This window comes from Nicotiana tabacum, chromosome 2 (assembly GCF_000715075.1).
Source record: "Nicotiana tabacum cultivar K326 chromosome 2, ASM71507v2, whole genome shotgun sequence".
NCBI lineage: Eukaryota > Viridiplantae > Streptophyta > Magnoliopsida > Solanales > Solanaceae > Nicotiana > Nicotiana tabacum.
Window position 1 is genome coordinate 48,668,619 of NC_134081.1, and position 27,496 is coordinate 48,696,114.

General features: G+C 37.6%; 1 pseudogene; it reads right to left on the reverse strand.

Annotated features, from left to right (window-relative positions):
- Positions 1–27,155, reverse strand: part of LOC107796777 (uncharacterized) — a 38,168-nt pseudogene extending 11,013 nt beyond the window's left edge.
- Between the last annotated feature and the right edge of the window lie 341 nt (positions 27,156–27,496).

Below are 27,496 nucleotides of genomic sequence, written 5' to 3' on the forward strand. Positions count from 1 at the left end.
CGATGTGTTAGGTATAGCCTAAAGTGTTTTCCTAGAGAAATATTTTCCGGTGTTTGGTTGCCTTAACCTGTTGAAAAAATTCCCTTTGCAACAATCGGGAAGTATGGAGTAAGTCTTTTTGCTCTACAAGTATCTCGCGAAGGAATTTTTTTCAGCAGGGCAACCAAACACAGGAAAATATTTCTCTAGGAAAACACTTTAGGCTATACCTAACACATCAAGACAAAAACCACCATATCCACCAATCCCAATCTTATGATGTTATTCATAAATTAGAAAACAAATGAATGAAAGTAGATCTGACAAACATCCAAAAATTCATGACATATTTTAGAGTGTGTCAGCACAATCACCATGCTTTGCAATTACAGGTAAATTATAGTCCTCCATCACAAGAAAACAAATAAGCTAAGGTAAAGGCCAAGATAATTATAATAGCAACTGCAATGAACTTCTCGGAATACAACTTTAGATTCCCAAAGCTTAACATCCGGAGACTGGAATGCAAGCATGAATAAAAGCACTACCAAAAGGCAGAAGAACTGAAATAACCTACTTTGGAAAGACACGATCCACTGACAATTATCATTCAACATTAACACAAAAGGTTCTCACTTGCTTTTCACCTGTCACGTTCTCCAGAAGATGTCTGAGTCTTTCCATCACGAGGAGATAAACAACGCTTGACCTGAGTCTCTTCCTACATCACATTGGTTAATAGGTTTCCTGTCAGGCACACAGCCATAACACTGTTTTGACATTCTTAAACACTTGAAATGATAGCATTTATTGATACTATAATACCTTAACATGAGCAGGAAAAAAACTTTTTTCACCGCCCTTTGGACTCTCTTGTTCCTGCTGACGCTTTTTATTAATGCAAATTGAAAGCTACACATTTGAGAGAAGAAAAAAAAACAATTAGAGCAGATAGATAATATTTCATCACCATATCTTCAAAAGAGAATCCACTAGAGAGAAAATGCAGAGGAACACAATCAGTTAGAAGACTCAAAAACTTCATCTTTCACAAAATTAAAAGATATTGTACAGTTTCACCTTCTCCCAAAGAAAGATTTCACTCTTTATAAGTGAACTGGGCAACAGATTATCATGAAAATCTATGCAAAATTACAGAACATCATATTATAAGCTGAAAAAAATGACATATTTATCCATATCTGGTAAGGTCGGGTCATATTGTACATTCACAATTAGTTCCACTGTCAGATTGTCTATATGTACAGCAATGAATTGCGCGGGTGGACTTCAAAATTAACCACAAGAGGATAGAATGAGGCATAGGAAGGAGCAAAAGAGGGAAACAGACACGGCACTTAAACAATCTAAATGCATCATAACACAACTTCTTAGTGGCATATACAGACGTCCTCATGGAATCTATAGACATGAAATTTCAAGCTCAATATTTTTCAATTCTCTAGTCTATGAGCAAAGCATCAAACTCCAGAGGCTACTTACCATGTGTAGTTTCTGGCTAATCAGACAGGTAGATAGATCAATTACACAATTAGATGGCATTCTAGGTACTGGCTGTGACTCTTCCCAACACCAGCGAACTTCCCGTCTACCTATACGGTCAGCCTCAAATCGCCTGGTGAAAAGGGTTCCCATATTCTGAATACCAATGTAAGCTTTACGAGAAGGATCATGCACCGGAACGAATGCTGGACACAAACTGCAGGGACCAAAAGGTGAAAAAGATCAAAAGTGTACTATATTATTCATTACAGAAAGGAAAGAAATGTAATATACATAGAGATGAGCATCACCATCTGCTGAAGAAGCCAAATACAAGTATGATCTCTACTTTAGAGCAGCACATTAGAAATTCGACAGAAGTCAGCTTAATATGGTAGAGATTTATACCTTAGCTTCAACAAGGCGGTTATTTTCAGTGGTCGTACTAGTCATCTCTGCAGATTTTCAATTACAGGGTGTAGCTAACTCCTACATATTTGCAAAAGTTCATTTTTTTTATAGAAGTGGCAGGACGCTTCTCTTGCCAACGAGTGAATGCTACATATTTCTTAGTAAAAGTTTCAAGTGATATAGATATTATGCCGACTTTTCTTAAAGAAACAAAAAACCTATCCTTGCAATTTACAGAGCTTCCAAAATATGCCGACTTTTCTCCTTTCAGTTATATTGGCTTTTTGCAGAAGGAAGTCTAAAGAAATTCAAGGACTCTTGTAACATTAGGGCTAATGTGCCATGCTGCTTGCCGGAGGATGAAAGATTTTTTTTATTGAACAACCGAGAAATCCCCAACGGCAAGCTGGCACACGCTTCGAAACTCAATGGATAATGGGCTCACCTATCTACCCTTCATCACAGGATTTTGTATGTGGCACATTTCAAACCATGACGTGCACCTAATCCACACATCACGTGTTGTACTCTACCAATAGACCAAAGCCCCGGATGTATGAAAATAAAATACGTAGCCATTATCTTCACATCTTTCTCAATTTCTCAACTTCTATGATTCTGAATAACCAACTTTATATACTGAATTACAATATGTCACAAATTATATGTTGTTCTCTCAATAATGGATACTCTGTCAACTTCTCTTTCATTTAGGGCCCATTTATTTCTAACAAGATTTTGCTTAAAATTGAGCAAGGTTAGCTAGCTTCTATTGTATTACACTTAAATTATGAAGAGAAACCTTGACAAAGCATGTTAGTTCACCATCAAAATCTCACTTTGATTTTGAAAAAGACAGATTAATCCTTTGAGTGATTTTGAAGAAGACTAGTACTTCGGTTCAATTACTAAAAGGTATAGATCCGACAGGTTGATATAATAAGAAGTTTGCAACTGACAACCATACCTGGAACAGTTGGACAAGGCAATAGCAACTGCACTTAGAAGTTTGCTGGCCTCTGGTCCATCAAGAACCACACCACTGGCACTTTGAGGAGCAATCACCTAGAGACATGCATTCAATATTGGAAAAGAAAGTTAAACATAATAACCCAAATCAAGGTGCTAAGAGATAGAGATACCAGGAACTTTTTTTTTTTTTTGATAAGTGATAGAGATACCAGGAACTCATTCACCCCAAAAAACAGCTGCAGATCATGCAGTACACAACTCCAGTCATTTCCTTTTCCTGGCACAACTAAATTTTTGGATATTTGTTAGGCAATCCCAAGAAAAAAGAAAGAAACATATTTTCAGTTTTAATTTCAAAGTAGACTTATTTACGTACCATCATTAAGTGTTCCAAAATAGTACTCCATGCAATAGCTTTTCATCTCATACTTCAGGTCAGCTTTGACTTTATATAGGCCCTCAGAGATATTCAAGCAGATAGCGGCCTTTTTCTACCATCACATAATTTGCAAAAAAACAGAAGCAAGGAATCAAGACAAGCAATAAGAGAATCTTTTCCTTCATACTTCGACCAAAAGATTCCACTCAGAGAAATAAACCGTCAAGGAACTACTTGTTTTTTTCCTCTAAAGGAACCACTTGTTGACAGAAATAAATCCATTGTCACAGAAGCTATTAAGAGATATAAATAGCAAATTATCCCGCACAAAACCACATAGCATGTTGGCTAATAATTTATTTTTGATAAGTGGAATAGCTAGTGATAATATATTAGTTTCCGGAAAAAATCATAAATATTACAAACATTAGAGATGATAAACCTGAAACATCTAATAAACTATTCCAGCATCTTATAAGTATAGGACAACTAAAAGCAGAAGATTTTAAGGGAGCCATTACTCCTTCAAAAGTAATGGCAAGTGCTTTCGACCTTGTTGACACTCACTTAGGTTTCGCACTTCAACAATGATGAATGATCACACCTAGCACTTCTTTATAGGTATAGGTTGAGGTTGAAGTTCAAATTCTTTTTAAATAGTCTTTCCAAAAGACAGGCTAGTAGCAAATCTTTGTGGAACGACCTAAACTAATTAGAAGACTTTAGTAAGCAAATCTTTTGTTTTTACTTAAGTATCTGTCACACCTATTATTCGACCTTTCAATCTTTCAAATGGAAAATCAAAACCAGTCCCTTATCAGGTTTATTTAGGGACCACGCTAATGAATATGGCATCAACATTCAACTACAGCCATCACAATCTCTTGAAAGATGGACAGAGCGAGAACTTCTACTTCTGGTAATAGCAAACTAAGATATAGTATTCTCAACCAAATCTTGACCTCTTTCCGTCAAATGTATGAAATGAAAGTCAGTAGTCAGTCAAATACACAGTCAAAATGATAAATTTTTAGTCAATGTGTAAAATGATCATTTCCATTGGGCATGCATGTCGTTCAATAAGTTTAAATCATTAATGAAATCACAAGTTCTTTTCCGGTAAAGATGAGGTGAATAAACAAAACATTCACACCAACAAATTCTTCGTGCCATCAGCCAACCATTTCCTGCATACTGCCTCTATCTCAGAAATGAACCTGTGATATAAAATATTAGTAACTTTAGTTTCTTCGGCTCCTATGATAAGATTAGAAGAGTTACTTACCTCGAACAAGTCGAATCAAATGTCGAGCAAGCTAAACAATGCTTCAGAAATTCCATTCTGTGCGTATCAATTTCCAAATGGCTCGAATCTAGTCACAATTAATTTGATTCAGTCCACACAATTTATAGGAATTAATTCCATATCAAAATACTAATATTTTCCAAAAATCCGAAATTACGCCCCAAAAATCACCCGTGGAGCCCACTTCTCGGAATCCAATAAAACTCATAAAATCCGAACCCCCATTCAACCATGAGTCCAACCATACCAAAATTACTCAAATCCGACCACAACTCGGCCTTCAAATCCTCAATTTAAACTAAGAGGGTTTCAAACTTTTCCAACTTAATTCACCAATTAAATGATAAAAACAACCATGGATTCAGGTAATTTAACCAATATTGAGTTAAGAATACTTACCCCGTTGTTTCCCTTGAAAAACTCCCGAAAATTGCCTCTTCCCAAGCTCAAATCCGTCAAAAACTGAAATGCCCAGGCTTTTCTTCTTCGCGAACGCGGTCAGTGCCTCGCGTTCGCGAAGCACAAAATAGTTCCCGTCCAAATTCCTCCTTCGCGAACGCGACATCACCCTCGCGTTCGCAAAGCACAAAATACCACTGCCTCAATGCCTTCTACGCGAACGCGTTCAACCCATCGCGAACGCGATACTTCATTCTCCCCTCACTACGCGAACGTGATACCCCCTACGCGAACGCGTAGACCAATTGCCTGGGGGTCCTCAGCTGCTTCCTCTCTTCTTCGCGAACGCGTAACACCTCTCGCGTTCGCGATGCACACCCAGTCCACCCTTCGCGAACGCGTTCTTCTCTTCGCGAACGCGAAGAGCAAATATTGCCAGCCTCTCAGTTCCTCTTCGTGAATGCGAGGCTCCACTCACGAACGCGATGAAGGAAACCAGATGGTGCATCAGAAAAATTCCAGCAGAGTTCCAAGTCCAAAATCCAACCCGTTAACCATTCGAAACTCACCCGAGCCCCTCGGGACCTCAACCAAATATACCAACAAGTCCTAAAATATCATACGGACTTAGTCGAGCCCTCAAATCACCTCAAACAACGCTAAAACCATGAATTACACCTAAATTCAAGCCTAATAAACTTTAAAATTTCTAGTTTCTACAAACGATGCCGAATCCTATCAAATCACGTCCGATTAGCCTCAAATTTTGCACACCAGTCATAAACGACATAACGGAGATATGAAAATTTTCAGAACTGGATTCCGACCTCGATATCAAAAAGTCAAACCCCCGGTCAAACTTTTCAAAATTCAACTTTTGGCATTTCAAGCATAATTCCACTACGGATCTCCAAATAATTTTCCGGACACACTCCTAAGTCTAAAATCACTATACGGAGCTATTGGAATCATCAAAATTAAATTTCGAGGTCGTTTACACGTAAGTCAATATTCGGTCAACTATTTCAACTTAAGCTTCCAAGCTAACTCCGAAATACCTTAAAACCAAAACCAACAATTCACACAAGTCATAATACCTCGTAGAAAATTATTCAAGACTTCAAATAGTTGAAAGGAGGGTAAATGCTCAAAACGATCGGTCGGGTCGTTATAGTTCTGGATTTATTTTCGGATGGACAAAAATGATTAATTTAGCCCATACAGAGTATATTCCGATGTGTATAAGTTTGTAGGAACTAGTCTCACGATATGCACGTTGCGCGTGAACCTTATATTAATGAGTATTAAAAAATTTAAATTATACAAATATTATCAGTTAATGTGTTTGAGTTATTAAATCTATACTATATTAAATTAACAAAGCCCCTTAATGAAATATTGTTCGCCTTTTTTATCCTTTAAAATTAGTTTTTAAATTGGATAAAATTATCATTTAATTATTTTTTCTAATATTTAGGCCTTTAAAATCAACTAAAATTTTACATATTAAATCTTTCATTATTTGAACTAATTGATTAAAAAAATCTAATATTTTAAGACTTTAGAATCAATATGAGTAATAGTGAGTCAAGAATTATATAATTCACTTCCTTGTGATTTCTAGATTTGTCTTCAATTACCAAAGTTTTGCAAAAAAATTTGTTTTGAATTGATTAGAAGAATATACTAAATATAAAGAATTAATTTATAGAAGATTGTAACAATAGTCTTTCATACTTTAAATTAGATTATTTGAGCTTGATATACCTTTGTTAATAACTTATTTAATTGCCTTGGCACAACTTTTGCAGTCTTCAACATATTTACAATTTTTCTAGAAATGTAAATAAATACCATAATCTATTTGTGGTTTCCTAGTTTTTCTTTGTGTCCTCTTTGACTTCTACTTGAAATTAATAGTCAAATAAAAAAGCATTTCTATTTTTTCCATTGATATTTCTTGCTCTCCTCTTTTTCCTTTCCCAAAAAATGATCATTAATTTTTTTTATCACAAATAAATAATTACTATTTTTTCCTAGCAGTGATTATTTTTTTTAACGCTAATGGCGATACTAATTGTAGAAATATTTGCCGTAGTAAATTTTAAAAATAGAAAGGTATAATTTAATAACCAAACTTTTAAATAAATTACTTATCGATTTAAAATTAAGAATGGCAAATAGTTTGGTATGGAAGAAAATAAATAGGCAAACTTGACCTTGTATGATTAAAATATTAGGGCAAAGAGCACAAAAGTTATCGTGGAGTTTTATTGTTGGAAAAAGTAAGATATAGATTATTCTTACGTTTATGCTTTTACATGATTTTGTGTTTTAGTTCATATTTTTTAAATAGTCGATGGTTTTTTTATTTTCTTCTTTAATAATTTATATAAAGTAAAAGTTTAATTAACTTTAATGTCCTAAATATTAGGACTTCATATTTAATTCTCATAAGGAATAATTTAATAAGTAATATTTTAATTGATTTTTAATTTCAAAAAATTAAAAAAATAACTTAAATTATAATTTTGCCCCATATAAAATATATTTTTAAAGGGTGAAAAAGGCGAACGATATTTCGCTAAGGGCCTTCGTGCTTTTAATATAGTATAGATTAGGATATCAGTATGCAGATTTCTCATGTTGTATTCCACTTTGTTGAGAGCCAAATTAAAGATAAAAATTATTATCCATCTTGATTTGATAGAAATCGGACGCGCGGAAGTGTTTGGAGTTTCATAATTTGATTCATGCGTTTTAACGTCCAATTCATATTTTTAGATGTTAATTTGGTATTTCGATCGCGCGAGCGGGTCCGTATTATGTTGATGGATGTGTGAGTGTAATTGGATGGGGTCCCGGGGGCCCTGGATGCAAAACGAATTGGAATCGGACTCGGAATTTGGACTTGAGGGAGCTTCTAGTGCTCCAGTTCTGGTGTGTTCGCACCTGCGAGGTTTTGGCCGCAGGTGCGACCTCACAGAAGCGGAGAGCTTACCGCACCTGCGAGCTCGTAGGTGCGAGGAAGATGGTCGCAGGTGCGGGCTAGGCCAAGGAGGCATGGGTTCGCAGGAGCGGGCGACTATCTCCAGGCGCGTGTGCGCAGATGCGGACCAGCTCCGCAGAAGCGGACTTGGCCAAGCTGGGCAAGGACCGCACCTGCGATAGATTTTCCGCAGGTGCGACCCAAGGTCCGCAGAAGCGAAAATCGTTGGGGCAATGAGGTCCATTTAATGTCGGGACTTAGGCTTTTTGGCTCATTTCATTCATTTGTTGGAAAATTTTAGAGCTATTTGAAAAGAGGTTTTCACCTAGTAATTTGAGGTAAGTAATTTCTAAACAATATGAGTTAATACATGCATTTAAGGTTGGTAAGTGGGCCGGTCCAGGCCCGGGACCGACCCGGGACCGCGGGCCAAACGAGCCAAATGGGCCAGGACCGTTAGGACCGATTTTAGTGGGCCTGGACCGGTCTCATTGGGCGGTCCTATGCTTTGGGCCCGCCAGGACCGTGACCATTTGGCCTGTCAGGGACCGGAACCGGTCCCCTCGCGGGCCAAACGGTCCCAACGGTCAACTTTTTTAAAAAAAAAAAATAAAAAATAGCCGTTGGGCTGTCAAAAATAGTCATTGGACTGTCAAAAATAGTCGTTGGCTATTTATAAAATAGCCATTTAACTCCCCTTCCCCCTCTCCCCAACTTTGTTTTAACCCCAAACTTTTTATAATTACACTTTTTCCCTATTTTTAACTATAAATACCCCCTCATTCTTTCATTTTTCTTACAAAATCATCAATCTATCACAATCTCTCTCTAATTTTCTTCTATAATTGCTACTATTGCTTACTTTATTGTTATAATTTGTGAAAAAATTATGAAGTTGGTGAATTGAAGTCTTCAAGTCTTCAACGATAATCAATTTTCAACAAGTTGTTCCTCAATTCGGTAAACTCGTTCCAACTCTTAAGTTTTAATATTATAATTTTGTTTATTTTATTTATTTTCTATTACTTTATTAATTAAGATGGCTTCCTTTAAAAAAATTTGGTAAAAATAAGGAAAAATCCAAGAGTGGCGAATCTAGTGCTCAATCTGTTCCTTCTCCGCTGCCCCGGGCTCCCCGAACCAAACCCCGTCCTACACCTGCTATTCTTGATAGCGATAATAGTTTATTACAATTTACTGAGAGTCAATTTTGCCATAATATTAGAGTTGGTGAACAATTAGACCATGAATTAATGAATGCTCTTTATTCAAATCCAACTATTGATGAAAATGATGACGAGGAAATAGATTTTGATAAAACTCAACCGGATGATGATAAACCCACAATTTTAAATATTGAAATTGTCCAACTAGATGGAATTACATGTATGAAAGCTTGGTTGTTGCATATGAATATAGAAACCTCATAAACTCAACATTTAATGCACATATAAGTGATGATGATGAGCACTTTACAAATGGAGATTGGGCTAATGTTAAAATACTTGTAAATTTTTTAGAAAAATTTTATATTGCTACAAATGAATTTTCTGGGCAATATTATCCTACTATTTCTAACTGTTTAGTTTATATTGCAGAACGAAAATTCCTCCGGACCTTGACGGGTTTATGAAGTTTGTAAGAGATACCATTTTACTTGTATGAACAAAAATTAGTATGAATTATGTAACTTGTATTTTGGCACATCTTGATTAGTTCCTTTTTCTTCTCAATTGTGGTATTAGCACCTTGTTGTGCTCATTCCATAGGGGGGATGAAGACTAAGAAAGATATTATCATATTTTTTTAATGCTATAATAAAATTATAAGGCATTGCTTTGAATATCTCTTTACAATATTTTTGTCTTTAGACTTTAAATTTGAATTAAAAAATTTAGGTCACAATTCTATAATAAAATTTACAAGGCATTGCCTTAGATATTTTTTTTTAACATCCTTTTGTCTCTAATTTCTATTTAATTTTTTTTTTAAATCCGTTGGACCCACTTAGCCTATTTAGCCTGGAACCAAACGGTCTTGGTCCCTACAAAAAGACCATTTGGCCCGGGACCGTTTGGCCCGTTTAATTTGGGACCGGCCCGGGACCGGGACCGGGATCGTTTAGACGGACCCACTTGGCCCGTTTAGGCCCGAGACCGGCCCACTTGCCACCTTACATGCATTTTGGGTAGATTCTTAACATATAAATTGGAGAAATTATAGGTTTAGTTAAAAAATCTAGGTTTTGATAAAAATGAGATTTAACCACGAAAATGATTATGGAATTAGGTAGAAATTATATATTTGAGTTCGTGAGGTTATGGGTAACATTTATCTTCAAAAATTTTTGGAATTCGGGCACGTGAGCTTGGGGGTAAATTTTAGGAATCTTCCAATTTGGGGTTGGGTAATTACTCTAACAGCTAAATTATAAACTTGTGAGCGTATATCGATTAATTTATATAACATTTGGCTAGCTTCGAATTGTTCGCCACTAAGTTAAGGATTTAAAGCGAATTTTTGAGCCGAAAAGTGAGCTTTGAGACGAGGTAAGTCTCTTGCCTAACCTTGTAAGAGGCAATTTACCCTATGGGTGTTTTAAATTGATATTTGCTTCTAATTGTGGGGGCTACGTGCGCACGAGGTGACGAGAGTCCGTGCATAGCTACTAATCATACTTAAATCCGGGCAGTTTTAGGATCCAAATCATAAAATACTTGTATTGTTTGCACTTTATTTGTTAATTTAAGTGCTTAAATTATATTGAAACTTGATAAAGAATTCGTAAAGGCCGAATTTCACTTACTTTGAGTTTTGGCGAGTTATTTGTCCGTTAATAAAAATTATGCTTCCTTGTGTATTAGTTTTGTGATAACTTTTAAATCGGATGTTCATAGAGTATTCTCTCTTCTTGTGCAGCGGGGTGAACACCTCGGCCGTATAATAAATGCATCTATGGTTCGTGCCGCTTGACCCTTGGCAGTGTACACATTATTCTGGATCGAGCCGTATGACCTCGGCATAAATCGTGCTTGTTAATGCTTGGAGCCCGAATACACTTGATATTATTTTCATGACTTAAGAGGTTATAATTATTTATTGGCCCGAAATTGATTTGGAGTTAGTATGTGTTAGTTGGAGATTGTTGGAATTTACTATCAGTTAAAGAATCATTTATTCACTGCTTGCTATTATGTTATTATTATTTTTCACATATTCCATGCCTATTTAGAATTTCTGTATTTTATTGTTGGCCCATAGTAAGTGTCGATGTCGACCTCTCGGCACTACTTCTTCGAGGTTAGACTGGATACTTACTGGGTACATGTTGTTTATGTACTCACGCTACACTTCTGCACTAATCGTGCAGGATTTGAGGCAGGTGCATCTGGTGTTCATTCATGCGCGCACTCCCTTATCTCGAGGCATAGTGGTGAGCTGCTCTTTGAGTCCGTTCTGCAACACCCGCAGTCTCTCTCTTTTGTATTTACTTTTTGTATATCTCCTTTCAGACAGTAGCATAGGTATTTTGTATATTCTATTAGTTGCTCATACACTTGCGACACCGGATCTTGGAAATATGCTAGTAGACACTTAATAGCCTTTGAGTATTTATTTCACCATACTTGCTCTTTTATTAGTTTGTGCTTTACTTTATCAAATTTTTCACTTCTCATTTACTTAATAAATAAAAACCAACTACTTTTAAATTATTAAAAAGAATAAATACATGGCTAGTTCACCGTTGGCTTGCCTAGCGGCAATGTTAGGCGCCATCACGGCCCATATGAGAAATTAGGTCGTGACAATATGGTATCAGAGCACTAGGTTTACGTAGATCTCACAAATCATGAGCAGTCCTAATAAATTTTTACGGATAGGTACGGAGACGTCCGTACTTATCTTTGAGAGGCTATATGGTATTAGGAAACTTCTCTTTCTTCATCTCTTATACAAAGATGGATCCATAGTATAGCCGGATTTAGAGAGAATTTGGGGGGAGGGGGAAGGTAAGGCGGATAGGGTTCACAGAAGAGAGGAGGGAGATTGAGAGAATGTAGAGGCGGATGGTTGGGGAAAATGGGAACTAGGGTTAGGGGCTCTTGGGTAATTAAAAATAGAGAGGTTGTTATAGGCCGTTGATCATTTGAGATCAACGGACATGATTAAAGGGGAGGCGGGGCGGGTCAACAAATGGGTCCCGACCGGGTCATGAGTAAAGGGGTTATTTGGCTTGGGACTGGGGACTGGGGACTGGGCCTGACATGTAGGGCTTGTTTTGGTCCGATTTTAGCCTGGTTTTGGGTTGGAATTAAAAAATACGAAAATTAATTAAAAATAATTATAAAATGATATATAAAAAATCTATTTCGAAATTAATACTTTCAAAATAATAGTGATGATTATAAAAATATAAAAAGAGTTATTTTGACCTAAATAGGATAATAATGACAATTATTGAATAATTGTGGCTATTATTGCAAATGATATGCAAATGATACAAAAATGCAAATATATTTATATAAAAAGAAGTAAAATATTATAAAATATGCATGTAATTAATTTAGACAACTAATCACCCAGAAGTAATTTTGAAAGAATAATTAATAAATAGTTACCAATCTAAAATGCCAAAATCAATTTAAAAGCTTAAAAAGAGGTAAAATTATTTTTATGGAACTCTTGTAATAACAATTTGACAAAAGTAAAAAAAATAAATTTTTAAAAAATATATAAAAATATTTATAAAATATGAGGGCAAAATTGAGTATCAATAGCTGTTTCTCTTTATCCGGGAATGATAAAGAATTGTCGCGTAATAAAATCGAGATGATAATCAGTTTTGTCCGAATGAATGAGGATGGGGGTATGAGGTTCTTTAAAATGTGGGGGTCGAACCCTAGTTCTTGAGTGGCCTACAGATCCCTAGTTTTACGGGAATCAGGCCACGTATAGTTCTGGATCCAACGGTGAACAAGCCGATGGAGTCTTTACGAAAAAATTGTATGCTTTGAAGAATGACTTTCTCTAGATAGAACAATGTTATGAGTAGTTGATATTTCGGGCGAAGAGAATGAATAGCAATAATGCAAAATTGATCGTTATTGATGCATGGGACAATATGTTTGGGGACGGTTATGGAAAAGAAGGTAATCAATTATCAGTTATGTCACGACTCCAAATACTCACCTTAGGATGTCGTGAGGGCACCTAGTCTCTAAGACTAGGTAAAACTAACATACATGAAGATTTAGCAAATATAACAGTTTAAATATCAACTTAAACCGGTAATCTATCATAATAAAACCAAACAATACAACTGTCAATAACTCACAAAACCTGGTGGAACTGAGTCATAAGCTCTACAGAGAGTGCACTAATAATCTCGAAATACAACACTGTTTTGAACAGGAAATAAACAGTAATACAACTAAAAGCATAAGGTGACTTCGGGCCTGCGAACGTCGAGCAGGTGTACCTTGAAGTCTCCGAAAATAACTGATCAATCATCGGCGTACGACACGAGCGAATGTACCTAGATCGGCACAAAAATGTGTAGAAGCGTAGCATGAGTACACTACAACGGTACCCAATAAGTATCAAGTCTAACCTCGGTAGAATAGTGACGAGACCAGGTCAAGACACATACTAGGACAAGAAAACTGAATAGAATATATAGTCTAATGACAGAAAGCGAGGAAATGCGTGGCAACAAAGCAGTATATTAATGTAGGCCAACAATGGAGTTTAAAGCAATAAAGGCAACAAGGAGTGAACATATGATAAGAACAGCAAGTAATCAAATACAGACAATACAAGTAAGACGAATGAAGAAATAACAAAAAAAACTGTTTAACCTACAAGCCTTTTTAACATAGAATGTACAACAAGAATCGCAATTGAGGTACCACACCTCACAATCTAATTTCACAACTCACAATCATAATCTTCCTTATATCACCGTGTAAGCCTTGCATTTATTTTGAAAATATTTTTTCCGAAATAGCTACATGCGTTTTAGCCCCTTTATCTCACAGCGTGGCTTCATGTAATTCTCTTACTAGAAACATGCGTATAAATCCCACCTTATCTCACCGCATACGTATCAACCCCTATCTTTATACCACCACATGCGTATCAATATCACAATACAATAATCAACTCGCACCACACATGCCCATATGCCACAACACTTGCCAAAATCAACAATACCAATGTTATTATAACATATATCCCACGACTTAACCACAATGTGAATAAAAATTTCAATAATAACAAAATAAATGAGAAATACTCAACGAGGAGAGATATCTTAATAATCAACAACTTTAACATCAATATATTAATAGTTTTCCCAACTTCAACTTCAATAACTCAAAATGAAGGTATTCCCACGAAATGACAACTTCCATTTCAAGTGTATAGCATAAGCTTAATGATGAATAAGATAGTATGAAATAGCAACTACGTCTAAGTGCATAAGAATAAAACAACACGAAGAGACATCATGTAATAACAACTTCAAATAAGAACAATCCAACAATCAAAGAGGTAGCTGATGACGTCCAAATCCACTACTAAAAAGTAAATGGACACGGTCGCATGCAATATAATATACCCAACTATGAGTCGGGGTCGAACCCCATAGAGAACAATATATAGGCGATTAGGCAATATAAGAGAATTATCACTATTATGATAAGCCAAACACTTAGAAAGATTTTGAGGAAATATTTATAACTAAATGCGAAAATATAAACTAACCTAGAAAGCAAGTAAAATGATCAATGGCTACAAGCATGGATGTATTGGGAATTACACTCAAGTAACGATCCAATGTATTTCAGGATTTTACAAATATGAGCGAGTTTATGTTAATTAGCCTCGGGTAATAATTCTATATTAATAAGGATAACTCAACAAAAAGAGAGGAAATGTGAACAACGATATCAAATAAGAATAACTCAACAATAAGAGAGATAACATATAACAATGATTTCAAATAAGAATAACTCGACAATAAGAGAGGTAACATGTAACAATGATTTCAAATAAGAATAACCCAACAATACCAAAAAGTTTGTAAACATAAAACGGACTCGATCGCACCCTCGGAACGCGGAAAACAACATTAAAACTAAGAATCGCAACCCAAAACCAATAGAATGAACTTTTGAACTTCAAATTCTTCCACCTTACTCTGAGCGTGCCGAATCATACTTAAACTACTCGAAATGACATCAAATTTTGCGTGCAAGTCTTAAATCACCATACGGAACTATTCCCGGACTCGAAATCCCAAACGGACCTCGATAACACCAAAATCTATCCCACACCAACTTTAAAGAACTTTAAAACCTTCAATAAACCAACTTTCAACTTTAGGCGCCGCAACGCTCCCGGGTCACCCAAAACTCGATCCGAACACACGCCCAAGTCCAAAATCATCATACGAAGCTGTTGGGACCACCAAATCCCGGTTTTGAGGTCGTTTACTAGAAATATTGATCCAAGTCAAACTTAGCTCTTTAAAGCTAATACTAAGGAATTAAGTATTCCGATTTCAACCCGAACCTTTCTAAATCCCGAACTAACCATCCCCGTAAGTCATAAAACTGTAAAAGCACATATGGGGAGTCTTATTTAGGGAAACAGGGATCTAGAAAGCAAACCGGTTGTTACATTCTCCACCTCTTAAATAAACGTTCGTCCTCAAACGAGTCTAGAATCATACTTGGAGTGCCGAATAAGTGTGGATATCTACTCCGCATGTCCTCCTTGGCCTCCCAAGTCGCCTCTTCGACTGGTTGGCCCCTCCACTGAACTTTTACCGCATAAATCTTCTTGGACCTCAACAGGCGAACCTGCTTGTCAACAATGGCAACTGGCTCCTCCTCATAACTCAGGCTCTCATCTAGCTGAACCGTGCTAAAGTCTAACACATGCGACCTATCGGCATGATACCTCCGGAGCATAGACACGTGAAAAATCGGATGAACTCGCGATAGACTGGGAGGCAAAGCAAGCTCATAAGCAAACTCCCCAACTCGTCTCAACACCTCAAATGGACCTATAAACATTGGGTTCAACTTGCCCTTCTTTCCGAACCTCATGGCTCCCTTCACCGGCGAGACCTTCAAGAGAACCTTTTCGCCCACCATAAATGATAAATCACGTGCCTTCTGATCCGCGTAACTCTTCTGTCTGGACTGTTCTGTGCGAAGTCGTTCCTGAATCAACTTTACTTTTCCAAGGCGTCCTTCACTAAATCAGTACTATATAACTTAGCCTCGCCGGGCTCAAACCATCCGGTGGACAAACGACATTATCGACCATATAAAGCCTCAAATGGAGCCATCTCGATACTGGACTGATAACTATTATTGTAAGCAAACTCGTCCAAAGGCAAGAATCGATCCCACTGCCCTCCGAAGTCAATCACACATGCTCTGAGCATATCCTCCAAGATATGAACTGTCCGCTCTGACTGCCCATCAGTTTGCGGATGAAAGGTTGTACTGAGCTTTACCCGGTTCCCCAACTCACTCTGTACTGCACTCTAGAAATGCAAAGTAAACTGAGGACCTCTATCTAATATAATGGAGACACGCACACCGTGCAACTGAACAATCTCCTGAATGTAAATCTGGGTCAATCTCTCTAAAGAATACGTGGTCACTACCGGAATGAAGTGTGCCGACTTGGTCAACCTGTCGATAATGACCCAAACTGCATCAAACTTCCGCAAGGTCCACGGTAACCCAACTACGAAATCCATAGTAATGCGCTCCCATTTCCACTTAGGTATAACTATCTACTGGAATAGGCCACCTGGCCTCTGATGCTCGTACTTAACCTGCTGGCAATTAAGGCACCTCGCTACATACTCAACTATGTCCTTCTTCATCCACCGGCACCAATAATGCTGCTTCAGGTCGCGATACATCTTCGTAGCACCTGGATGAATAAAATACCGAGAATTGTGTGCCTTCTCTATAATCTTTTCCCCCAATCCATCAACATTAGGGACACATATACGACCTTGGAGTCGCAGAACACCATCCTTGCCGATAGTAACCTCCTTGGCACCACCCTGTAATACCGTCTCTCTAAGAACCAACAAGTGCGGATCGTCGTACTGGCGAGCCTTGATCTGCTCGAATAGTGAAGACTGGGCGACGACGCATGTAAGAACTTGGCTGGGCTCTGAAATATCCAACCTCACAAGTCTGTTAGCTAAGGACTGAATGTCCAAAGCTAATGGCCTCTCCTCTGCTGAAATAAATGCCAAACTGCCCATACTCTACGCCTTTCTGCTCAAGGCATCTGCGACCACATTCGCCTTGCCTAGATGATAAAGGATGGTGATATCATAATCTTTTAGTAACTCAAGCCACCTGCGCTGCCTCAAATTGAGATCCCTCTGCTTGAACAAATGCTACAAGGTGCGATGATCGGTGTAAACCTCACATGACACCCCATAGAGATAATGCCTCCAGATCTTAAGAGCATGAACAATCGCGGCCAACTCCAAATCTTGTACAGGATAATTCTTCTCGTGGGGCTTCAGTTGACGTGAAGCATATGCAATAACTTGCCCCTGCTGCATCAATACACAACCCAGGCCAATGCGTGAAGCGTCGCAATACACAGTGTACATCCCTAAATCGGAAGGTAACACTAACACCGGTGCTGAAGTCAAGGCGGTATTCAGCTTTTGAAAGCTCGCCTCACAATCGTCGGACCATCGGAACGGAGCACCCTTCTGGGTCAATTTAGTCAAAGGTGCGGCAATAGATGAGAAGCCCTCTACAAATCGGAGATAATAGCCTGCTAAACCCAAGAAGCTCCTGATCTCAGTCGCCGTAGTAGGACGGGGCCAACTCTGAACTGCCTCGATCTTCTTGGGATCTACTTTACTACCCTCGCCTGATACAACATGCCCCAAGAATGCCACATAATCTAACCAGAACTCACACTTGGAGAACTTAACATATAGCTTCTGTGCCCGTAAGGTCTCAAGCACCACTCTCAAATGCTGCTCGTGCTCCTTCATGCTACTGACGAGCGCAAAACACAAACTAAAATATGCTCGCTAGTCGAATATAGTAATTTAAAATATCGTATCCACAGGGATTGGAGTTAAACAATTATTATCGTAGTTTATAGTTTTATTGCTATTCAAGATGATAAACAATTAAGATTTATGTGATTTAAACTAGAATTAACTAAGAGTCTAAACTATTGACTAATGACAATCAACGCAAGTATTAAGCAAAGGAAGTTATCAATTGGGAGAAAATAGGGTTGATATGATAGGTGCAAGATAAATGTTTGGGATTTAACTCTAGATAATTCACTTCTAAAGTTCAAGTGAGTCTCTCGAATTCACTTGGTTATTAGTTCAATTGATTAGTAGAAACTACTCTCTCGATTAAGTCTCAACCTCACAAGATGAACCAATTTTAAGCATGTGAAGATATGCAAGAATTCGTAGTGGATTGGTCTTTAGGAGAACCTCTCTCGATTATTCTCCTAACTAAGTTTAATCAACAATTCAACTAGCCTTTTCGATTACTAAGAAGAATTAATGAATTCAACTAATAAAATATAATGCAAGAATATTACAAGTTATGCCTCTCTCGATTACATGAATTAGTGAATATATATGCAACGATTAAAATACTCAAAATAATTCAATACATAAAACTAGAGTTAATTATCCACAAACAAGTATCAATACACCAAATCCATCAAACCCTAAAGAGAATTACTCCATGGAAATGGAGTAATTCATCATAACAATATTTAAGTTAAAGGAAAACATAAAACAATCCAAACCCTTGTCTTGAGTGAGGATTGAATGATGAAATCCTTGATCTTTTGCTTCTCCACATCCTCATTGTCTTACTCAGGTTAATATGTGTCAAAAGTCTATAAAATACCATTTTTCCATGTATTTATACCAAGTAGGGCCGGACCTAGACGAAATTCCCTTTTCCTAGCCGAAATAGGAAAACATGCAAACTTATTGCTTTTCATGAGTCGCATTGTGCGTAGCAGGGTGCGTAGCATTAGTGCTTTTTCCTGACAGACTCCAAAAACCCAGTCTCCGAAGTTTGCTATTTTCTGACAGATCTTTACACTGATGTGTCGCACTGTGCATCGCCCAGTGTGCCGCACTAGTTGGGAATTTGAGAAAATGTAAAACATGAAAGTTGTATCCCTTTTAAATAGATTTACAACGATATATTGTAGAGCCCAAACGAATTTCTGAGCGAAAAGTTATGTGCATTTTATTGGACACTACGCAATATGCCTTCTCAATTCTTCGTTTCGTTCTTAAAGTGCACTATCATCCGTTGATCCCCGAATACGATCTCAACTTAATCCTTGGGATTTTACTCAGGCTTCAAAGCTCTAGAATAGCTTGAATTCATTCCATAACATCTACATAGATCGGAATTACTCCTACAAGGCATAAAACATACAATTAGTACAAAATACTAACGATTAAAGCTCCAACTCAATTAAAGTGCAGTAAATTAGAGTGCGATAAGCGACTAAAACATGAGATTATAGCCTACCATTAACACCCCACACTTAAACCATTGCTCGTCCTCGAGCAATCAAACTACACTTCATATAGACACGACCTTTTTAATCAACTCTCCTAACTCATTACACCCAGAATATTTAAAATAGACTAAGCACAATAGTGTAACATCATAGCCTCAAAATTTGACTCAAAAGCACCACGCATTATTTATAACCCACTCACTTACTCTAACACAAAGGTCAACGACCTTACCTTTCCTTCATGAATCAAGTGCCCTCACAACAATAGCGAGTAGTTCCACACACAATAAATTTAGGGACAATTAGGAACATCAAAATAGAAAGAATTCACTCACTCTCAGAAATAACATTCACATGCCACGAAAGATGACCCATAGACTTGCCCGTAGTGTACTACTCAACTAATTGAGTTTTTTTAGTCAAGGATCAAGTAGGACTTTAATTGGTTGTAATGTAGGCTGCGGGATGGGTAGGATACAGTTAGATATAAGAGTGACTACACCTCCCTAAACACTTTAATACATACATTTTATTGTTCAAACCCCACACTTATGTCAAACCATACTCCACCTTCACATCAATATACATTAACTCCCAACTTCTTTAAGCACAAATACATCAAGAGTTACCACTTACCAAAGATCATTTTTCACAATCATACAATTAATCTATTTTTTTTCTTTTTTCTCAATTCAAGTGGCTCTTACTTTTTCAAAACAGTGCACCTTTTTCCTTATTTCAATAGTTTCACTCAAAATCCAAACCAACCACCCCACACTTTAACTTTTACAAAGTTCATAAAAATTTTAAGTGCTCGCGAGAAGTTAATGGTTCAAATAGATGGTCAATTCAAACAAATGGGTAAGGCTTGTAATGTGGTTGCCAAAGAAATAGGATTACAGGCTCAACGTAGTTAACTAAGATACATAACAATTAGGTGGGTAAAAGCATATATCTGGCTCAACAAAGAAATGCTTATATCACTTCCAAGACTGAATAAAACTGCAATTTCGCTTTGCAAACACACGGGGCAAGTTCTAGACATCAAATGCAATGCACAAAATACACAAAATCTCACACACACGTGGTACATAACTCACTCAAGATTGGATTATCAAGACACTCTAGTCAAAGCAGTTAAGCAAAGTTAAGATCATACAATTTAAGGTACTTATGCCAGAGTCAAAAACTAAGCCTAAGCGTCACAACTAAAGTACTCACTATTCTCAAGGTATAATAAAGTTAAGAGACACTGCTTCCAATTCAATTCATAGCACAAGGTTTCCTACTTCTAACAAAAATGAAAACTACCTACACCCGGTTCAAATAAAACTCTTGAAAAAGAACCGCGGCATAAAGAAAAACCAAGGGGAAATTATTACACTAACTACCAAAAAAAATCTTTTTGTCTTTTTCTTTCGACTTTACTCCCTCAAGAAACCTATCGAATGATATCCATTGTTGGGAAAAGTCGAAAATTTTAAAAATTTTATGGTTTTTTTTAAATTTTCTTTTCTAACTCTAACTACTAAAACAACAAAACTAACACATATACATACAACATACAATTATCCTCCTACCCCACACTTTAAATTTTGGCATGTCCCCATGACATACAATTAAAAAGTATAAGGTAGAGAAAACTTCCCTGAATATCTAGTCAGGGTCTGAGTCGAAGTCGGGCTCCATTCCACGTGCTCGAACTAGTGCACACATCCATGCAGATAACTTCTTCTCAGCCTTCTTGGGATACACCCCACACTATCCCCTCGGGTATTAAAGTCGTTTGGTCTACCAACTACAAAGATATGGTCACCGACCTTATCTCTCCAATCTCACGTTCCAACTTTTTGTAAATAGACAAAGGCATTAAGTTAATTGAGGCACTAGAATCACATAAAGATTTATCAAAATTAATAGAGCCTAAAGAGCAGGGTATAGTAAAACTCTCTGAATCTCCACATTTTTGTGGGAGTTTATTTTGCAAGATAGCATTGCAATGCTCTGTGAGCATGACCACTGATGTCTCCTCTATCTTTCTTTTATTTGTAAGGATCTTGTTAAGGCTATCCCTTCTTTCCTTTTGGCATGATCCATATGATACAAATGAAACGAGCAAACACACAACTTTCATAAATGACTTTATTCATAGATGTACTAGGTGTGCCTATGTTCTTGATTCCCTATGTGTCCTACTATCATATCGCCCGGTCATGGGTCTCACGACATTTCAAGAGATCGTATTGACTTACTTCATTATGCATTGCATTCATTTATACATATGCATTTACCCATGACCAGTTGGCATTATATACGCATTTATTATATGTATATGGGATATGGGAAAATGTTACGGCATTATATACGCACCACCATATGATCATTTGGTATACATTGATGATTTTTCCTACAGAGGCTGAGATGATATGATGGGATGCCCTCAGAGACTTGATGATGTTATGTACGCACAGACCTATGCATTATATGATATTTATACACATATGCATGACATTATAAATATTTCATGATTTATAGATCTATCCAGACTTACAGGTTGAGTCCTTTATTTCATGTTTCTTCCATGTCCTTTATATACTGATTTACATGCCTTACATACTCAGTACATTATTCGTACTGATGTCCTTTTGTTGTGGACGCTACAGTCATGCCTGCAGGTATAGATAATTAGTTTGACAAGCCCTCATAGTAGACAAGTTAGCATTCAGTGAAGGATCTGTAATACTCCACTTCACTCGGAGTGCAGCCAAGTCTATAAGTCGTCGTGTCAGAGTTTTACTACAGACTTATGGGTAGGTCGGGTCCCTATCCCGACTATGTTTTGATGTCGAATAATATTAGAGGCTTTGTAGACACATAGGTTCATTTTGTACAGTATGTCAGAGGCCCTTGACGGCCCATATGTATTCATGTTTTAAGAACGATGGTTCATTGATACAGCGTTTGCCCACTTATAGTTATACATTACGAGTTATGGCCATGTTCGCCCACGATAGTTACAGAAAGAATGGGTTTAGCCAACTCGACCCATGCATGTTCTAGTTTTGGTCGAACGATCATGAGTTACAGAGTGGTTCGCTTGTGCCATCACGGCACCGGGTGCCAGCCACGCCTCCCCAAGTTTGGGGCGTGACAAAAGTGGTATTAGAGTAGGTCGTGTCCTAGGGAGTCTACAAAGCCGTGCCTAGTGGAGTCTCACTTATAGGTGTGTTGCGCGCCATACTTATAATTGAGAGGCTATAGGGAATTTAGGAAATGTTACCCTTCTTTTGTTTCCACATCGTTCCATAGAGCTGAGTTGTAAGAAGTTAGTATGAAGCTTCCGTTGGATTTTGTATCAACCATAGGTGTAGGTATCATAGTAGAGCTTTAAGGTGTGGATATAATTTCCACCTATGTGGAAGGGAGGTTATGAAAGCGATAGAAGATACGATGCGAGATAGAATGGTAAGTAAGGTAAAGGTGGAAAAGATATGAGATACTCAAGTACAAAAGGTTGTAAATAGTCCATACTTCAGATAGAGGTTGGGTTTTAGTTTAGCTTACAGAGGATACTTTGGCAAATTCTTTTTTGTAAGTCTGTAAGAGTTAACATTCGAGGATGAATGTTTCTAAAGGGGGAAAGGATGTTACATCCCGTACTTTTCTACATTGGATTTGTCATAAGATAATTGACATAAGTTTAATGACAAGACTATTTTTGAGGTTATAAGTGCTTATGATATTTATATCAAGTGATAAGTAAGTGTTGTGAAGGTCATAGGGTAAACAAATCGAAGAAAGCGAGTTTCGTTGATGTTTGATATTTTGGGATAAAATATTGTCCAAGCTATAATACTCCATATTTATGGACTAGTGCTATACAAGGTACCACACGATCATGATAGTAAGGTATATGAAATATATTAGTATTTAAGTGAATCGAGACCTAGAAATTATTGTGTGAATAATTGGTTAAATGTTGGTATAAAGTCATGGAATATGGAATTAGTTATAAGTGGATAAGTGTTATTTGTATGAATCCACGTGGAATCGTGAGGATAAGGGGGGCTCATGACTAATCAACTTTATAAGGATTAAGGTGGCAGCAAGTAGGGAATTCAATATTGACTAGGAAAGTCTTGGAGCTAGGTGGCAAGATTAGGGAGTTTTGGTGGCTTAGTCATCAAATTATTGGGGTGGATAAGTAATTAAAATATTTGGATAGGCTTGACTTGATAAGCCTCCCAATGTGGCAGCCAAGGAAAGCCCAATAAATGACTCTTAAGTCATAGAGCAAGATTGCACATTTAGGAAATTGGTGGATAAGTTAGGTGGGAACATCACCCCCTACGTGGTAACAAGTGAAAATGACACAAACATCCAAATGATGACTCTTTGGTTTATGGGATTAGGTGGCATTTTAGGGAAAATTGTGGGCTGCCATATGGCATGAAGTTGTCCAAGGGTGGCACCAATGTGCACATGAGTCATAGCACTTGGTGTGCCTTGTTTACACGTGACAATGCAAGCCTTTAAGCCTTCATATTATACTTCTTTTGCAATTAAGATGTAGAAAGAAGGTTGAAATCTTTCCTTCTATTATTAGGGAGTCTCTTACTTTAGAAACATAGCAAAAACATACATTCATGATACTCCATATGTCCAACAACATGAAATATGCCATGATCATAAGAAGTGCTTAGTTTTTGTTCAAAGATTTAAAGGAGCAAAAATTGTTCTTGGAAAGCTCAAGTGAAAGTAGTTGATAATTTCATCAAGTAAGGTATGTTAAGGCTATCCCTTCTTTCCTTTTGACATGATCCATATGATATAAACGAAACGAGAAAACACATAACTTTCATAAATGACTCTATTCATAGATGTACTAGGTGAGCCTATGTTCTTGATTCCCCATGTGTCCTACTATCATATCGTCTGTTCATGGGTCTCACGATGTTTCAAGAGATCGTATTGACTTACTTTATTATGTATTACATTCACTTATACATACGTATTAACCCATGACCAGATGGCGTTATATACTTGTATATTATATGTATATAGGGTATGGGAAAAGGTTACGGCGTTATATACGCACCACCACCTGATCAGTTGGTATACGTTGATGATTTTGCCCACAGAGGCTGAGATGATATGATGGAATGCCCTCACAGGCTTGATGATGTTATGTACGTATAGACCTATGCATTATATGACATTTATACGCATATGCATGACATTATAAATATTTCATAATTTACAGAGCTATCCAGACTTACAGGTTGAGTCCTTTATTCCATGTTTCTTCCATGTCCTTTATATACTGATTTACATGCCTTACATACTCAGTACATTATTCGTACTGACGTCCTTTTGTTGTGGACGCTGCATTTATGCCTGCAGGTATAGATAATCAGTTTGACAAGCCCTCATAGTAGACGAGGTTAGCATTCAACGAAGGATCTGTTAGACTCCACCTCATTCGGAGTGCATCTGAGTTTATAAGTCGCCGTGTCAGAGTTTTCCTACAGACTTATGGGTAGGTCGGATCCCTATCCCGACTATGTTTTGATGTCGAATAATCTTAGAGGCTTTGTAGACACAGAGGTTCATTTTGTACAGTATGTCAGAGGCCTCGATGGCCCATATGTATTTATGTTTTAAAAATGATGGTTCATTGATACAGCGTTTGCCCACTTATAGTTATACATTACGAGTTGTGGCCATGTTGGCCTATGATGGTCACATAAAGAATGGGTTCAGCCAACTCGACCCATGCATGTTCTAGTTTTGGTTGATCGATCATGAGTTACAGTGGTTCGCCCGTGCCAGTAAGGCACCGGGTGCCAGCCACGCCCCCTAGGTTTGGGGAGTGACAAATCTCCTTCAAGAATTTTGCATAAGCTGGCATTTGGGAGAGCACTTCTGTGAATAACAAATTTACATTAACCTGTCTCAGCATATCTAGGAACCTCTCAAATTGTTTATCCAGCTTCTCCTTATAATGCTTTTGGGGAAAAGGTAAAGCAGGCATGTGCTTGCTCACATCATCAGATTTCTCCCTTCTTGAAGTTTCCTCCTCCTTTTTTTTCTCAGCTCCCTTCTTGCCTTTCTTCTTCTCAGTCTTTTTATCATCTTCAATTTTCAGCTCCTTCCCACTTTCTTTTTCAGGCACAACTTCTTTGTGAATTGGAGTGGGATCTTTCAACACCTGTCCGCTTTTCAAGGTTACAACATTTACCTTTTTTGAGATTCTTTTCAGTATCAGTTGGCAAAGTACCTGTGATTCTCTCAGATAATAAAGTTGCAATTTGTCCCACTAGTCTCTCCAAACTTCGCAAACCTGTCCCAAGTTCTTTAATAGCTGCACCATGAGCATCTAATCTCTCATCTGTCTTGATAATGAATGACTTCATCAGATCTTCTAACCCAGACTGAATTGGCTGTTGAGGCTGAAACTGCAGCCTCTGCTGATTCACGAAACCAGGAGCTCCTTGAAATCTAGAGTTATTTTGTTGCCATGCATTTGCTGTACCCCCAGGTGAACTCCATGAAAAATTGGGGTGCTTCTGACCCATTGCATTGAAGTTGTAATTACCAACAGCATTAACTTCCTCGATCGAGGCTTGACACTCATGAGTAGGGTGTCCTCTTCCACATATGTCACATGCTGCAGGAGGCTCACTGTGTATTGAAGCTAAAGTTAGCTTCCTTATTTCCTTTTCCATGGCATCAAGCTGTACCTGCATAGATGTGTTAGCGTCAACTTGGTGAACACCAGTCATTCTTCTTCTTTCAGCAACTTCAGAGGAACACTGATTTGCATCCTCAGACAACTCATCTACAATAGTGACTATCTCCTCTGGAGTCTTTTTCATCAATGGACCTCCAGCTGCGTTGCTCAATGTTTTGCGTGAAGTTGGTGTCAATCCATCCCAAGAATCCTAGAGTTGTATCCAGAGTTCTATTCCACTATGCTGACACTTACGCACTATTTCTTTGAACCTCTCCCAAGCTTCAAACACAGTTTCAGTCTCGTTATGACAAAAGTTATGAATCTCCCTTCTAAACTTGCCCGTCTTAGCCGATGAGAAATATTTGTCAAGAAATTTTCAGGTCATCTCATTCCATGTTCTAATTGATCCATTAGGCAAGCTTCGAAGCCAGTGCTTTGCATCATCTTTGAGAGTCAAGGGGAATGACCTTAAGTACACTGCATCTTGTGACACACCATTATATTGGAAGGTGTTCATAATCTCCTCGAAGTCCATCAGATGATTGTTTGGATCTTCGTTCATCTTTCCTCTAAAGACACAACTATTTTGGAGGGTTTAAAGCAACCCTTGCTTCAGCTCAATATTGTTTGCTGCAACATGAGGTGGTCTCACACTCGATAAGCCTTGGTTATAGACCGGTCTAGCATAATCGCCAAGCGGTCTCCCAGCACCAGGAGCTATATTTCCAAATTGGTCTGCCACCACAGGTCGATTCTGAGCCATTCTTTGAGCCCTCTCCTCCTCGAAGACAAGTTGTGCATCTGTAAGTGCTGCTTCTTCAGCATCTCGTGCTGCTTTTTCTCTTAGTTGGGCTGCCTCTCTCGCAGCCAAATCAACATTATCTTCACTGTTTCTAGCCATATCTTTGGTTGAGGATTGCCAAACCTTTTCTAACGTCTCGATGATCTTTCTTTCTTTCCTTAACTATCTATCGTAGTTGTTTTTCAATTTTCGGCTCGTATGGTAGTAATTCCTTCCCAGAAGATCGGGTCATGTACCAATCTAACCTGTAACCTGTGCACAGTCAAAGAACACCAACCGTAAAAAGGGAAAAATAAAAATAAAATTCCTGAATTAACACTATAAACTATTTCAAACACTATTGATTTCTAATCCCCGGCAACAGTGCTAAAATTTGACGAGCACAAAACACACACTAAAATATGCTCGCTAGTCGAATATAGTAATTTAAAATATTGTAT